Raw genomic sequence first — 16,950 nt, forward strand, 5'->3', positions numbered from 1 at the left:
TGTAACTGGTGCTTGCCATACATCAGAATGAACCAGTTTCAGAATAGCATTGCTTCTAGAACTTGATGTGTTGAACTTTAGCCGATGCTGCTTATTAGTAACACAATGCTCGCAGAATGGAAGAGCTACCGAATTAAGTCCGGGAAGCAGTTTCTGATCGGAGAGAATCTTCAAGCCTCGTTCTGACATGTGGCCTAGTTTGCGATGCCACATCATGGTTTGTTCTTCTCCACGGCTGGTTGATGCCACACATGAATCAGCTTCCTGTATGGTTTCTCCCTTGAGCATGTACAGATTTGCAGCTATCTTTTCTCCTTTTATCACCACAAGCGCCCCTCTGACAATCTTCATGATCCCATTTTCGATATGGGTCTTGCACCCGAGCTCATCTAATTGTCCCAAAGACAATAGATTCTTCTTCAAGCCCTTCACATATCACACATCTTGAATGGTGCGTATAGTACCATCAAACATTTTGATTTTGATAGTGCCAATACCAGAAATATCCAAGGCATGATCATTCCCCATGAATACAGATCCTCCTGAGATAGGTTCATATTTGTGAAACCATTCTCTCCGAGAGGTCATGTGCTAAGAGGCTGCTGAATCTAGAAGCCAGACATCAGTAAACTTCTTTCTGCCTTCATCAACAGTGGTTGCTCCACTGAATAGAATTTCACCATCATCTGACGTGCTGACAACGCATCCTTGAGATGTTGATGGCTCTGAAGTCTTTTTATCTCCACTCTTCTTGTTGTGCCAACACTCCGATTTGACGTGCCCTCTTTTGCCACAGTTGTAGCATTTGATATTCTTCTTACTTCGTGATTTCGATCTACCATGGGCATGACTCCCACTGGAGCCACGTTCTGTTGATCTTCCTCTCGTCACCGACAAGGCCTCCGCTTGCTGCGAACTTGTCTGCCTGTCTTCCTTGTTCTTGCGCCGATTTTCTTCCTCCAGAACAGCGGCTGCAACATCGTCGAAAACTAGATAGTCCGTGAGGACGTTGTTTGTCAAGTTGATGATGAGTTGATCATACGAGTCTGGTAGACTCTGAAGTAGAAGTTCTGCACGTTCATTCGCACCAACTGTATACCCCAACGTTGTGAATGCGAACTTGACTGCCTGTCTTCCTTGTTCTTGCGCCGATTTTCTTCCTCCAGAACAGCGGCTGCAACATCGTCGAAAACTAGATAGTCCATGAGGACGTTGTTTGTCAAGTTGATGATGAGTTGATCATACGAGTCAGGTAGACTCTGAAGTAGAAGTTCTGCACGTTCATTCGCACCAACTGTATACCCCAACGTTGTGAGTTGGGAGAACAGTGTGTTTAGGATGTTGATGTGGTCGGTCATCGATGTAGATTCCACCATCCTAAGAGTGTAAAGTCTCCTTTTTAAGAAGATTTTATTATGCATGGATTTCGCCTCTTATAGCTTTGTTAGAGTATCCCAGATGTCCTTTGCTGTCTTCTTCTCCTCTATGCTTGACAGCACCCCGTCTGCTAATGCCAGATGGAGATTTGCAATAGCATTTTCATCCATCTCGTTCTACTTCTTATCATATGTGATGTCGTCCGGACTTGCTCTGATAGCCGCCAGACAATTATCTTTTCTCAAGATAGCATTTATCTTCAACTTCCACAGTAAGAAATTACTCCCGTTGAATTTCTCGATCTTAAACTTTGCCGCCATTGCTTCTACCACAAACAGTAACTTCTTACTATCTCACGTAAACAGTAACCATATTCGCAAACAGTAACCGTATTCGTGAATAGTATCGTACTTTTGAAAAGTACCGTATTTATGAACAGCACCGTACTCGTGAATAGTACCCGTCATCTTCAAATGGTAAATGATAACCTAACTTATTTTCTGATGTGGAGGATCCACCTTTGGTAACAGCCACAGAGCATACGATAAGTAGATATATACAAGCACCCTAAGTTGGCTCTGATACCACTTGTTGGGACAAACTCGGGGCCTAATAGAGCAGGATCGCAGCAATAGTAGAGCAAAAGTAGAGATAAAAAGTTGGACATACAGATTTACGTGGTTCGGCACTTGATTGCCTACGTCCACGGGCAATGATAGAAGAATCCACTATGAGGAGAAAACTCTGGAGTTACAAACTCTCTCTCTTTACAAGGAGAAATTCTCTCTGTTTTTTCTCTCTCACTCTTCTATATAAGAAGTTATTTCTGGGATGAATTTTTCCTTAAGGATTTGGAGCATATTTATAAGATTTGGAAAAACACTATGTATAATATAATAATAATAAATTACTATACTGTGGGGCCCACTATTTTGTTTTCTTTTTCAATTGTCAAAAGGTGGGTGCTCTTGTGAAAAATGTGCGGCTGTGCTTTCGGTGATGGTAGGCGCCTGACAGTTCTTACCTCGTTGTAGGGAACCGTGGAGGATAAAGCCAACGCCATGACACAATAAAGGGAGGAAACGATGAGGACAGATCCAGCAATGCCAATGGGAAGACTCTTCGATGGGCTCCTTATCTCTTCGGCCACTGTTGACACCGAGTCATAGCCAATATAGCTGACGTATACTATCGTTGCTCCATCGAGAACGCCTCTCAAGCCGAAAGGATAAAGCCAATATAGCTGAAGTATACTATCGATGAAGTATACTATCTTGCTATATTTTCCCTCTTATTTACTCCTTTTTGTCATATTTAAATTTCATCATCATGATCATCATCGTAATCAATCCTCAAGGGGACGCGGCGACTAGGGAATTCGTTGTCAATAGGGTATGCAAGGGCCAATGTCTAGAGGCTTCACTCGTGTTAGTCATGTTGTTTAATGTCGTGACATGATGAGGGTTGATAGGGGGCCAACTAATCCACTAAAACAATACATTCTTCTTCATCTTTAAAAATGCATTGAGAGAAAAGACAGAAGGGTGGGGGGGTGGAGGGGGCGCGCGTCGCCCCCGCGCCGCGCGCCGGGGGGGGGGGTTGATTTTTACCTCACTGTGACATAGCCGTGTTGTCTCTAAGAAAAGAAGCATATATAGCTAATGACGATGAGTGGAGCTACTGAGACAAGGGTCTATGATTGATTCAGTTTCTTCAATGTTGCGTAGAGACAAAAGAGCATAAGATTTGGGCTTGATTTGTGCATGAGAGCTAGTATTTTGCGTGTGAGTTTCTATTTTGCTATTCTTGGTGATGTCAAATTGTATCATCCTTGCACCTTATATTGATGTTGGAAACAGTTGGAAGTTGAAGGATGGAGTTAATTTGAAATGATAATGGGATTGCATTAAGCTCTACTCCACCATATATTGGGAGTTTGTCAAATTGAAAACTTGTTACATCGTGGTTTTGCACTCTAATATAAGCATGTAAATGAAGCAAAAGGAACTTTTGATTTCCTTTTTTTTAACCATTTTATCACTTGATACATTATTTAGGCGCAATCAAGAAATGAGACATAAGTATAATGATCACTTTTATGACATGTATACAAGTGATAAAAATAGCCAATGCTTTGAAGAGAAAAAGATGAATACATATATATTTTTTTTACAAAACAAAAATGCAGCTTTTTACAACATATTTCAGAAAATGAACAAACAAGCACCAATCTGTTATGAATAATTGTGACAATAAATGATGTGTGTGTGTGTGTGATAAGTGGTTCAGTTCATTGAAATTGAGGTACACAAGAAGAAAAGTAGATTTGATACGCCCATATCATCCCAAGACATTAGTACATGAATAAGCACCACATATTTCAAAATGAATGCATCAAAATCTGTATTATTGCCACAGAAAGATATGGAAGATATGCCAAGGTTATTAGAGTATGAGTAAGAAATGCATTTAGAAATGCATCATAATCAAGTATACACTAAATAAAAAGAACAAAATTCTCAATAAAATGAAAAATTTGTACCTTTGAGATGAGACAAGCACTCCTTACTTGAATTAGCTAAGAATCCATCAAAATCACCAAACCCTAATGCATTCATAAGAAATCATCAAAAAATTAGAAATATTAACACAATATAAAATTTCTTGGCTTGCTCAAATAATCGATCGTCTTTCCGTAAGAAACACTTACACCCAACTCTATAACTGAGGCATGACCAAATCCTCTCCTTTGTCCAATATGTTTGAAGTTGATAACATGATGGACATGAGTAATCATCTATCATCATTCCCGCTTGAGAAGCTTGAATGCTTAAACAATGTAGAACTCATTGAAATTGACATTTTCAATGCGAAATCTATTATCATTCAACAACGTCAACATAGAAAAGTTAAAATAGTAACACTTCTCTTACCAAATTTAAATTTTTTGAGTTTGGGACAAGTGAAGAGTAATTAGGGCTTTGGTCTAGTTCGGGTTAAATAGCACGGGGACGAAATCATGGGATAAGGGAGCAACTATTTCCCAGAGATGTGAAGACTTGAGGATTGTATTAGATTGGCGGTAAACTTGAGAGCACTTGATATATATGAGAATAAGGTTATAATTAAGAAACTAGTTTCTCCGATGTGTAACTGGAGAGAACAGGATCCAAATCCATGAATAAGAGCTAGTAATGAATCCAATTAGATATTGAACTTTGCAACTAACTTATAGCAATTAAAATATTAGTGGATGTTGGGAGGATCCTGTTCTCTCCAGTTACACAGCCGAGAAACTAGTTTCTTAATTATAACCTTATTCTCATATATATCAAGTGCATCTTCGAGTTTTCTACAGTCAACTTCATGCTATTACCATGCCTCAAGCATTATATATTCGTTCATGCATATAGTTAATATTATAAAATCCTAATATAGCTGTAATTGATTTTTCTTTTACAACTAATTAATGTTCCTATGGTCATGTTTGCCAGTCAAAATAGTATGCCAAAATAACTTAAAAATTAGTGATAGTATGACTCAACTAAAACCAGACAAGATTTAGGACATGCATCAAAATATGTCTGACCGTGATTAAAAACAGTAATAATAGATAAATTGCCTTGCTACATGTTCACATGAATACATGCAAGCCCAAATAGTAATAGGTGGTTAATTTCTTAAAAATCATAACAGATGAATATGCTATACTAATGAACTCAGTGATAAAATCATGACCATATAATATTCAGATCAATCATGGTAATATATACTAAAATCAAGAATATATTTATGTATGTCAGAAAGAAATTCACTACATACCTACACATTGTTGGTTGTCTTTTGGAGTTGGAGAATCTGAAGTCACCATGTTAGTGCTAGAATTTCTTCTATACAATCCTTGAGCCCTTGACAGGGTTTTAGTTCCCAAAACCTGGAAAAAGAAAATAAACAAGTTATGTAACATGAATCCAACATTAACACAATATAAACCCTAGATCAGATCTAGGGTTTCGACTGTAGGGGGAGAGGCCGGGGGTAGGGGGAGAGAGAGAGATCGAAACCAGAGAGAGGGGATCGCGACTTGAAAAGAAAGAGAGGATCGGGTTGGGATTTGATAAATGATAAAGGGTAGGGTGGAATTTGAAATCACTTGTTTTGGGCTTTTAAATTCCTCTTTGTTAAATCAATTGATTCAAAATCTAGGCCCAAATCAGAACCCAAACTAGATATTTGAATTTTAAATACCCTGGATTTTAAATCCAGGCCCAAATCCAAGTTCCCAAACACACCCTAATATTATTCACTCATTTTCTCTCACTAATTTTCTCCGCTCTCTCTTTCTTTTCCCCCAAAACCAAAAAAAGCCCTAATTTGGTCAGCAATGGCGAGACCCTCGAATTTGTTGGAGTTCTCATCGGAGGATCCGTTAAACAATAGATCGGTCTCTGACATTGAAGGCGAAGAGGTGGCGAAGAACGTGACAGAGGAGGCGGTGCCGGAGGAGGACGAAGAGAAGCTAGAGGTTGTCACAAGTTCTACCAGACCTTTAAGCTATCGATTTTTTAAAGAAATTTGTAATTTCTGTTTGAACATCTTGGAAAGATGAAAATTTAAAGAAATACCGATTAAATGTGATTTTTGTTTGACAATTTTTGATGTTAAGTTCAAGCCCAAGGTTTGAATATTAAGTGTAATGAGTTGGAAGTGAAGTCGAAGGGCTTGTATGTTAAGTCTATTGGGTTGAATAATAAGTCTAAGAATTTGTATGTTAAATTTATTGGGTTGGAAGTCTAATTTATTGAATATTAAGTGTAATGGATTATATGTTAAGTCTAATTTGTTAAATGTTTAAGTGTAATTTGTTACATGTTAAGTCTAACGCGTTGTATGTTAAGTCTAATAGGCATGATGTTAATTCTAATTGATTGAATGTTAAGTCTATAAAGTTGAAATTGAAATCCAAGGGCTTATATGTTAAGTCTATTGGGTTGATAACAAGTCTAAAGGTAGTATGTTAAGTCTAATGTGTTGTATGTTAAGTCTAATTGGCGTGATGTTAATTCTAATTAATTGAATGTTAAGTCTATAAAGTTGAATATAATATCTTAGACTTAACATACAATAAATTACATTTAACATTTAACAAATTAGGCTTAACATATAATCTATTACACTTAACATTCCACATTTAGACTTATTATTCAATCCAGTAGACTTAACATACAATGCTCTTGGACTTCATTCCCAACTCATTAGACTTAACAGCGAACCCATTTGAGTTAACAAACGAGACTTAAAATTCAATAGATTTGACTTGACAATCTTTCGAGACTTAACATTCAACTTATTAGACTTGATATTTCTCTAATTAGAATTCACATTCAACAGATTAGACTTGATATTCCTCTCAATTAGAATTAACATCAGATAGTTTAGACTAAATATTATTTTCATTACAAATAATATACTTTTCTTTAGATAAAAATAGCTACCAGTTAGGCTTAACATTTAACTGACTAGACTTAATATTCAACTCTATGAACTTAACATCGAACAGTTTAGACTTAATATTTTTTTTCATTACAAATAACTGTAGGCATATAAAATTGCTTATAGGTCCCCTAGCATAGCTCGGCACAAACCGACGAACCAACGAGGCGACGAGATCGACGAATCGCACAGAAGCGACGGAATGCATCCACCCGCGTGCAGAATCAAGCTAATGAGTTGAGGAATCAACGAGTCATCCAACCGAGAGCGGACTCGGAGGAATCACGATCGAATCAAGATCAATTTCGGACTCGAACTCAGAAGCGGATTTACTGCCAAATCAGGAATCCAACTTACTGCCAAATCAGATCAACCAATCAGAGTCTCAATCAACCGAATCACGGACAGAACCGGAAACAACGGAAAACGACTCGAAAAAGTCGGAAAACACCGCCCGCGGGGGCTCGGCCAAAGCCAAGCCACCTCAAGGTGGCTCGGCCAATGCCGAGCCACCTTGGGGTGGCTCGGCCAAAAAGACCGGATCTTTGTAACCCAAGATGACAATCATATCAATGAAAAAGAAAACAGTTTTCCACGCGAACAATCTGGCGACCACAGTGGGAGCCGACGATCTCGCCAACGAGATCGATGCGTCGCAGCCGCGGATTGCAATCCCGGTCGTGGAGGAGGTCGAGTACGAGTTCGACCAAGCCAAGTTCGAGGAGTACGTGTCCTCGTCCGGCTCTATCTCCCCCCGCAAGTCCAAGAAGTTCTCCTCCGGGAGAAAAGCTCGTTGGTTTGAAGCTGCTCGGGAAGCCCACGAAGCTCTCAACCCAACTGACGCCGAAGTTGCGTCAAATGAAGTTCCACCGACCTCCAATCAGGTCAACCCAACTCCCGCCAACGCCTCTACTGTTCAGGGCGTTGTGACTCTCTCAAAGAGAGCCCGCCAGAGGCGTCGTCAACGCCTTGCGCGGCAATTCGCTAAGGCGATGGAGTCTACGGACGGATTCCGCTACCACGCGGAGTTGAAGAACAGAAGAGGCAAACAGCCTCAACCACCAATGAATGGCGACTCTTCCAAGCCGCCAAAGAAAGAATGGGTCCGCGTCAAACGGAACCGTTCGACACTCGAGGAGCGCATTCGCAAGCGCCGCGCGATGTCAGCGCAGGCACGGGCTCAAGCTCAGGAAGCCCGTAGAAAGCTGCAAAAGGAGGTGGAGAAGAAGCCACCACCAACACGACAAGTCTGGAAGCCTAAGTCTGAAGTGGCGACTCAGGCCAAAAAGCAACCAGTGCAGCCTTCTAAGGAAGGTCAAACTCCGGCGAGTCAACCAAAGTCGCCGTCAATCCCAATAACTTCTCCGGGAGATCATGCAGAGTCATCCCGCAAGAAGAAACCAATTTTGGAGCGCCTCGGTCCAATTCCTGACGTGAGAGGCAAAGCTCCAATTCACGAGCGTTTGGGCCCGATGAAGAAGCCCAGAACGACTCAACATACTGGGGGTCGCCATCACCTCCAGCATGACAAAGACCTCAAGGCAGCTGCGCGCACCAATTTGCGCATTGAAGTCCAAGATCACGCCGAAAATTCACGCCCAAAAAGGCATGTTTTGAGGCGGGTAACCTTTGAAAGCCCAAAGAAGGCAAGTCAACCTCAGATGGAAACATTATCATCTGATAATGATTGTGTTGTACCTGAGAAGGCGTGCCCGCACACGATAGGTTACTCTGACTGTCAAAATGACGAGTTGTACTATCGTGCTGGGGGTACGAATAGAACCAGGAAGAGGAGTCCCCGAGAACGGGAAATTCAATGTCCCTGTTCCAAACTCATTCGGGCGGTATTGTCGGAATGCAATTGCATTAAGGCGGTCCCCGAAAGAGTTTCAGTTTTTGAAAGACTTAATGCGGAAACGCCAAAACCAAGGCCTAGGCGCTTCCAACGAAGAAGAAGGGTGATTGAAGACGGAGAATTTCCGAGGGTCACCACCAACATGACGAGCAAAGGGACATCGGCACGAGAAGATTTCGAGTCGATTCTGAAAGCTTCCCGACCTAGAACCCGTCTGCAGTCCGGAACCATAGAGCGAGCAACTTATGGTAGGATTCGGACAAGACGCCCTTCAGAAGATGAAGAATCTGATGCCGGCTCCGCGGTGGCATCAGATAATACAGTATCCAGCGAGGGACAACCCCGCGAGGCCCTGATGATAAGTGCGGAGCAGATGGCCAAGATGCTTGAAGACGCTTTGGCTAAGCAGAAAGAAAGTTTCAAATTTGAGATGGAGATGGCCATGCAGCAGATGAGAGAAATGCATGACCAACAGATCCAAGCATTGGCGAACCAACAAGGCGAGCAGAATCATCGTAACCCGATTAATGTGGAAGATGAGGATACAAATGCTCGTAACACCAATGATCCTCCCGTCAACGCAGGGGGTGGTAATGAGAATGCTGGCGAAGAAACCGGCGAAAACCTGAAGATCAAGAACCTCGAGAGCAAAATCAACACACTAATTTCCGCTCAAGAGACGAAGAAAACAGGCATTCCTTGCCCATACCCAAGAGAATGGGAATCGATCCCATATCCGGCGAAGTTTAATCTAATTAACTTCACGCCGTTTAATGGGATGGGTTCACCTACCCAGCATTTGATTTACTTCAAATCGCATTTGGGGGTGATCTCTGGTAATGAGCCTCTGATGGTGCGGTCATTCGTCGGCACTCTTCGCGGAGCCGCCTTCGATTGGTATCGCCGCCTCAAGCCAGGCAGCGTAAACAGCTGGGATGACATGGAGACCAAGTTCCTGGCCAACTTCTTCGACGACGACACCGAGATATCTATCGGATCGTTGCTCGATGAGAAGCAGAAGGACGGAGAGTTAGTCGATACCTTCGTCAAAAGATTCCGGAACAAGGCGATGAATTGCCGGGACCCGATCACCGAGGAATTCATCCTCCAGACCTGCCACAACAACCTCGCGTTGGACGTGCTAGAAGCAATGGGGACAGCACCATCCAATACATGGAAGGACTTGAAAGTCCGGGGAGAGCAAGCTGAGCGATTCCTCAAGAGGAAGAAGGCGGAAAGAGGCCAACCGGCGACGAGTGTTCCAAAGCAAAACTTCGTCCCACGGGGGAAAGGTAAGGCACAAGCTAATGCAGTTGATGCTAATCAAACCTTTCAATTGCAACCACAGCAACAGCAGCCACAGCAACAAGCACCCCAACAATCTCGAGGACAATGGCAACAACGGCCTCAGAAGCAGAAATCTGCGGAGCCGAGGTTTCCTAAAGTGTACTCCTTCAAGGATGATGAAGTTCCCGGCATCTTCAAATACCTGTTGGAGAACAACAAGATCCAGTTGCCGGCGATCGTGGATCAAGAAGGGGCCAGCAAAGTGACGGATCCAAAGTACTGCGCGTACCACAGAGCGGTCCACCACCCTACGAGATCATGCTACCACCTCAAGGACAAGATCCAGGCGTTAATCGACGTAGGAGTCATAACCCCGAAACCAGCCAAGAATGTGGGGGCCAACGCAGTGTCAATCAGTTTTGGGTCGGTGCCTACAACTTGGTTCGAGCCAAAACGCGTCACCAAAGTCGGGATGAAGACGGTGAATGACGATCCGCACGGACAGCGCCAAAAGGGACTTGTGCCGCACACAACCCCAAATGGCGAAATCCTTTGGGTTCATCCAGATCTGATTGGAGATGAACAATGGGCCGGTTCGTCATCCGGGAGGAAGTCTAAAGGAAAAGGGAAGTCTTGTTATGGAGTCTCTGCTATCCCAGGGGAAGATGACGAAAGAATCTCCACTTTCCTGCTCTCTGAAGAAGAACAAGAAGCTTTTGCGACACGGAGCGGAAATGAATACCACTACAATTATCCGCCACCTAGTGAGCAGGGGGTGAACAAGCGGGGACCAGCCAAAACTCTCACGGAGATGGGAGTGATTGCAAGTCCCACACCGGGTAAAGAAGCTCTACGACAACCGGTGAATAAACCAAAAGAGAAGAATCCCCAAGAGGTACAGAATCCGAAGCAGTCTCGTTTCAGTCGTCCAATTGGAAGAGACAAACCGGAAAGCTCGAAGACTCCGCATAGCTTCGACATTATGGCGCAATTAGCCAACATTCCTGCACGGATAACGCTGTATGAGTTGCTGCGATTATCCAAAGAAACCAGGGAGGCCCTACAAGAAGCTTTGGCCAATGCAGAGGTATTTCTGACTCAAGTCAAGCCGATACCTGAACAGCCAGAACCGCTGAGTCAACAGTGCAACATAGCGACTAAGAACCTTCCCTGCATTACTTTCACCAAAGAAGATATGCAGACGAAGAATTCGAACCACGATCGGCCGTTATATTTCGTCGGATACATTGGCTCCAGCCAAGTCAACCGAATCCAAGTGGATCCGGGTTCTGCTGTGAGTATTATGCCGCTTCGATTGATGCATTTCCTCGGCATCCCAGTAAGCAAGTTGGCGTCCACAGGCACTGTTATTTATGGATTCAACACTAGTGGGTCAAGACCCTTGGGTAAGATCCGGGTGAAGTGCCAGATGGGAGATCTGAAGACAGAAGTCACGTGTTATGTGATCGATGCGGAGACTTCGTACAACTTACTATTGGGTCGGCCTTGGATCCATAGTAACGTGATAATTCCCTCTACTCTCCATCAGTGTTTGAAGTATGTCGACACTGACAATGAGGTTAGGACGGTGGTCGCGGATAAGCAACCATTCAAGGGGTATGAGAATTATTTCACCGATTCTCTCCTTTATGGTAACGAATCCGATACTGAACCATCGGCCCAGGGCACAGACAGCGGAGAAGAAGCTGATTCTGAAGCCGGATTCGATTACAATGGCGGTTTTGTTTTAAATGACATTGTACCCTTTGTAATCAATCTTGACGATGAACAATCGTCAGATGGAGGTTGTAACTGGCAACTTGCCGATATTGCAATAAAAGATGATTTAGAGTACTCCTTGTCTCTTGATGATGTGATAAAAGAGCTGTACGACAATCCTGAGTTGTATATGCCGATCCGATCATCCTATGTAACGAAGGAACACCTCCAGCATTCTTTCGGAACAACCATGGTCATCCCGAACAAAGTAAGAGGTGCTAAAGAAGTGATTTACGGTAAAGGAAAAAGCTCTCCGTTACCAGATCATTTCCTAAGTGAAGACGAAGATGATGACAAACCTGGTCGACATCTATCCAAGTATAGTCCAGAAGCGCGCAAGCTCATGGAAAAGCAGGGCTACGATTTCACACTCGGAGAAGGTTTATACTTCGATCGAGGTCCTCGTAATCCAGCCAAAGCAGTATATGTACCAAAAGGTAAACCTGAGGATTATTATAAATATGGGCGAGGCTTAGGTTATGTTTCATCAGATGACGAATGTGGTTGGCAAATTATCGATCAAATTGCTAACAAAGCCAAGAAGGGATACTCTCCCGATGCTTCAGAGTGGGACTCCGATACAAGTCTGGGAGAAGTTTTCAAAACCCTAATGGCGAACATGACTACAGCTGATCCATCCACCATGGAAGACGACGATCAAATGCCAACATGGGAAGACCCGTGGGTTCACCATCTGAATATGCAGTATGGCGATAGGTTCGAGCAAAGAGAACCACCCACTGAAGATAAAATAGTCCAGATTAACATGGGTGATGAAGCTAACCCAAAGCCTATATTCATCAGCGACAGTCTTCCCCCAGATGAGAAGGAGGAATTGATTGCTCTCATCAGGGAATATATCGACGTCTTCGCATGGAATTATGAAGACATGCCAGGGCTCGACCCCAATGTCGCAATGCACCGCCTCGATATCAAGCCGGATGCCAAACCTGTCAAGCAACAGCAAAGACGGTTTCGTCCGCAGATTATGGAAGCCATTGAGGCAGAGGTTAAGAAGTTGATCGAATCAGGATTTATCCGAGAGGAACAACATCCAGACTGGTTAGCCAACATCGTTCCCGTCATGAAGAAGAATGGCAAAATCAGGATTTGCATCGACTTCAGGAACCTGAATGAAGCATGTCCGAAAGACGATTTCCCTCTCCCGATCACGGATGTCATTATCGACAATACATGTGGATTTGAGAGGATGTCCTTCATGGATGGATTTTCGGGATATAACCAGATCAAGATGCATCCAGAGGATGAGAAGCATACGGCGTTTAGAACACCCCTCGGCGTTTTCTGCTATACGGTGATGCCTTTCGGCCTGAAGAATGCCGGTGCCACATACCAGCGAGCGATGACTAAGATTTTCCAAGAACATCTCAGGAAAACAGTCGAATGTTACGTTGATGATTTGGTTGTGAAAAGCCGCAACAAGGAAGATCACATCAAGGATTTGAAGACAATGTTCGATCTCATGAGGAGTCATCAGTTGAAGATGAACCCCACTAAATCATTTCTTGGAATGTCCAGCGGAAAATTTCTTGGGTTCGTCGTCACCACTAAGGGTATACATATCGATCCTGATAAGGTGAAGGCGATACATGAATTGCAGCCCCCGAGGAATCTGAGAGAACTCAGAGGATTGCAAGGGCGTTTAGCTTATATCCGGCGTTTCATCTCAAATCTTTCTGGGAAGTGCCAACCGTTCTCTAAGCTGAACAAGAAAGGAGTATCATTCATCTGGGATGATGCCTGCCAAAAAGCGTTCGAAGATATCAAAACATATCTGGCGAACCCTCCTGTTCTCGTTGCACCGAAATCTGGTAAACCGTTCTTGATTTATCTCAAGGCGATGAACCACTCGATAAGTGCCTTACTAGCGCAAGACGATGATAACGGTCACGAACAGGCAGTTTATTACCTCAGTCGGACCTTGGTAGGCGCTGAGTCTCGATATCCGATGATTGAGAAAGAATGCCTTGCATTGGTATTTGCGATGCAAAAGATGCGGCATTACCTAGTGGGACAGACGATCTACGTTATCTCCAACGTTAATCCAGTACGGGTGTTTATGACGCAACCGGCCTCTATGAATTGGCGTCTAGCGAAGTGGGCCCTTCTCTTGTCCCAATACGATTTGCACTTCAAGCAGCAGAAGTCGATAAAAGGACAGGCGATTTGTGACCTTTTGGCGGCAAACCCGACCACAGATACGGCAGAAGTATATGATGACTTGCCGGATGAAACCCACGAGGTTAACACCACATCACACCAACAAGTATGGCAATTATACTTCGATGGTGCCTCAAGGGCAGTTAATAGAGTAATAACCCCGGGATGTCCTACAGTTTCCTCTGGAGTTGGAGTCGTCTTAATCTCCCCTGGAAAGCACGTGATGCCTCGGGCTTATTCGTTGACTAGTCCGTGCTCCAATAATGTTGCCGAATACAACGCGCTTCTCATTGGACTCAGTTTCGCCAAAGAGCTGGGGGTCGAATATCTCGAAGCTTTTGGAGATTCGCAATTGATAGTCAACCAAGTTCGCGGTGAGTATGAAGTCAGGAATCAAGACCTGATCCCGTACCACCAGGAAGCCATCAAAATGGCAGAATCTTTCGAAGAATTCTTTATTGAATACATCCCTCGTCTCCAGAACGCTTATGCAGACGCACTGGCGGCACTAGCAGTATCACTGGCACAGCCTCCCGAAGCTGAGCTGTTAGTCACAGTACGGACGCATCAACTCTGCGTACCCATATACAGTACGGAGATTGAAGAAGAAGAGGATAGAAACGTGAACGCCAAAGAGGTGAATTCAACTCAAATTGGGTCTGAGTCCCGAGATTGGCGTTTTCCTATCATCGACTACGTCCAATATGGTATCTTGCCAGAGGATGTAAAAGAAAAGGAATCAATCCGCCGAAGAGCTCCAAGATTCTTCTATAATACTGAAACCCATACATTATACCGTAGAGGGTACGACGGTCTTTTACTCCGATGCCTTTCGAACAGAGAAGCAAAGGAAGTTCTTAAGGAAGCACACGAAGGAGAATGTGGTGCGCATCAGCCCGGTCCTAAACTGTATGATCGCATCAGGAGGATGGGATATTTCTGGCCAACGATGGTTCGTGACGCAATCGAATACGCACGAGAATGCCACGCTTGCCAGATACATGCGAATTATATGCATCAACCGCCAGAGCAGTTGCACACGTCAACCACGTCTTGGCCGTTCGAGACTTGGGGCATGGACATAGTCGGTCCTATTTTTCCCCCTTCAGTCAAAGGTGATCGGTTCATCCTCGCGATCACAGATTATTTCTCAAAGTGGGCTGAAGCGATTCCGCTTAGAGAAGTGAAGACGAACAACGTCATCAATTTCATCAAGCATCATGTCATTTACCGACACGGCGTGCCAAGAAGGATCATTCATGACAACGGTCCACAGTTCATAAGCAATGCCTTCGTCAGATTCTGCGACAAGTTCAAAATCGAAGATGTTTCGTCGACAGCTTACTACCCCGCCGCGAATGGATTAGCGGAGGCGTTTAACAAGACGATCATCAAGATCTTGTCAAAGCTCGTGAAGACCAATAAACGAGACTGGGACGATAAACTCGGTGAAGCACTCTGGGCTTATCGCACCACCATACGCACGCCTACGGGAGCTACCCCGTATTCGCTGGTATACGGATGTGAAGCTGTGCTACCGCTGGAAATTCAGATTCCGTCCCTTCGGATCGCCCTCGCAACGGAGATGACGACGGAGGAACAACATCAGAAGCGTCTCGAAGAGCTCGAGAGGCTGGATGAAAAGCGTTTGGAGGCTCAACAACACATCGAGTTTTACCAAGCCAGGATGTCAAGGGCTTTTAACAAAAGAGTCCGACAGAGAAGCTTCAAGGAAGGAGATCTGGTCCTCGCTGCTCGCCGACCAATAATTCTCACCTCCAAGAAGAAAGGTAAATTCGAACCCAAATGGGAAGGACCGTTTGTAATAGACACAGTCTATTCAAACGGCGCATATCGCCTGATTACTCAAGAGGGCGCCAGGCAATTAATGCCAATAAATGGGAAGTTCCTGAAAAAGTACTATCCCTAGTACATTCAGGATAACTCGTTTACCGGGAAGTTCCTTGAAGAATATTACACTTAATATTCTAGAGGATAACCCAAAATCATTGTCACCACCAAAATCCCTCACTGATCAATTTCAATTGACAGTGAGTCCACCAAAAATGTTTTTCTGGCCCTCTTGATTCTCTCCATGAGCAAGAGGTCCACTTTCAGTTCGGAGTCCCTTTTCGATAAACGAAAGAACTCCTTCCCTTTTTCTCTTTGGTTAAACCTTGTTCATGGTTATAACCGGAGTTGAAAATTCCACTTCGATAAACGAAGAACCAATTTTCAATTTAGATAACCCATCCTATAAAAGGCAAGTTTATCTAAATTTTCCAGACTCTCGGAGTGGACACCCCACTTCTAGTTTCTTCTTCGCTGGAAATAGAATATAAAATTCTTCCTTTCCAGAATCAGGGAATAGAATATAAAATTCTTCCTTCCTTGTCTGTTGGGTTCGCCTTCACCCTAAAAGAAGACCGGGAAATAGAATATAAAATTCTTCCTTTCCCGCACCAACCTTTTCTAAGAATCTATCAATCTAGGATTCATCCTAGGAAGTTTATCCCGAATCCTATTCCCGCAACGCTTTTTCCAAAATTTGTCAATCTAGGATTCATCCTAGGAAGTTTATCCCGAATCCTAAGCAGGGATAAGTCTGCGCCTAACACGCGCTGCCGGTTTAGTCTTTTTCCGCACAAAAAGACACCAGAGTCTGATTCTGGGGTATTTTATCCTGAAACCTAAGCAAGGATAAGTCTGCGCTTAACCTGCGCTGCCGGTTAGTTCTTAACCGTTAAAAAGAACACCCGTCCACATATTCAACATTGTGGCAGGTCGTTATTAATAACACCAAAATCCATGCCTTACACGCATGGGGAATGTCATCCTGAATCCTAAGAAGGGATATGCCGACGCCTAACACGCGTCGCCGGTTTAGTCTTTCGCCGTAGAAAAAGACACCAGAAGACCAGTCTGGGGTATTTTATCCCAAAACCTAAGTAGGGATAAAGTCAACACCTAACACGTGT

The 16,950-nt window shown here is 43.7% G+C and overlaps 1 long non-coding RNA gene across 1 annotated transcript; it reads right to left on the bottom strand.

The window, feature by feature from the left end:
* Positions 3,651–5,308, bottom strand: LOC109826082. The gene is made up of 3 exons (XR_002243186.1): positions 5,200–5,308; positions 4,088–4,253; positions 3,651–3,982 (listed from the first exon to the last, which is right to left on the bottom strand). It is a non-coding gene; the product is annotated as an uncharacterized LOC109826082 (long non-coding RNA).

Source organism: Asparagus officinalis, chromosome 10, assembly GCF_001876935.1.
Source record: "Asparagus officinalis chromosome 10, Aspof.V1, whole genome shotgun sequence".
Lineage (NCBI taxonomy): Eukaryota > Viridiplantae > Streptophyta > Magnoliopsida > Asparagales > Asparagaceae > Asparagus > Asparagus officinalis.